The sequence below is a fragment of the Neopelma chrysocephalum genome, unplaced genomic scaffold (assembly GCF_003984885.1).
Source record: "Neopelma chrysocephalum unplaced genomic scaffold, ASM398488v2 Primary Assembly neopelma1_71, whole genome shotgun sequence".
Taxonomy (NCBI): Eukaryota; Metazoa; Chordata; class Aves; order Passeriformes; family Pipridae; genus Neopelma; species Neopelma chrysocephalum.
Genome location: NW_020897731.1, coordinates 4,414,537 through 4,415,371, shown reverse-complemented (window position 1 = coordinate 4,415,371; position 835 = coordinate 4,414,537).

Below are 835 nucleotides of genomic sequence, written 5' to 3'. Positions count from 1 at the left end.
GGCGGCTCCCGCCGGCGGCGGGGCGGCGGCGGCCGGGATGCACCGAGCAGCCAGCGCCGCCCCGCCGCCCGGCCCCATGGGGCCGCTGCCCCCCCGCCCCGCCGCCACCCCTGCCGGATGGCCCCGCTCCGCTGCCCCGGCGGCCCCGCTCCGCGACTCAGCGCGCACCGCGCTCGGGGCTCCGCGCCTCGCCACTGGCGCCGCGCTCTCTTCCCGGGATCCCTGTCCCGCGCTCTGGAGACTCCACTGGGGTGCCCGCCCCGCGGCTCCGCGCGTCCCCCTGCCCGAGGTCTTCGCCCCGCGGCTCCCTCCTGGGGTCCCCTTGCTCGGGGTCCCTTTTCCCGCGGACCCCGGTTTGGGTACCCGCCTCGCGTCCTCTCGCTTGCGCTCCCCGATCCGCGGCTCAGCGCGCTCCTCTCCTCCTCGGGCTCTCCGCTCCGCGGCTCAGCGGGTCCCCTGCCCGGGGCACACGCTCCGCGCCTGCTCCTCCTGGGGCCGCTCTGCGCCCCCGCGGCTCCCGGTGTGTCCCACCCGGACTGGCGGCTCCGCCCGGGCTCCCGGCGCGGCGGAGCGACGCCCCCACCTTGCTGCCCGCCCGGTGCCCGGTGCCCGCTCCCCGCGCCGGCCCGCCCGCCCCCGCCGCCCCGTGAGCATGCTCTGCAGCCGGGGACGCCCCGTCGGGCCGGCACCACCGAGGCTGGCGGGGGACGGGGCGGGAGGGAACGGGGCGGCGGGAGCGGCCGCCCTGCGCGCTCCTTCCCTCCCTCCGAAACCGAGTCACCCTCTCAGTTCTTTGGTGCTGTCACCAACTCTGCGCGGCGTTTTTGCGCAGCTG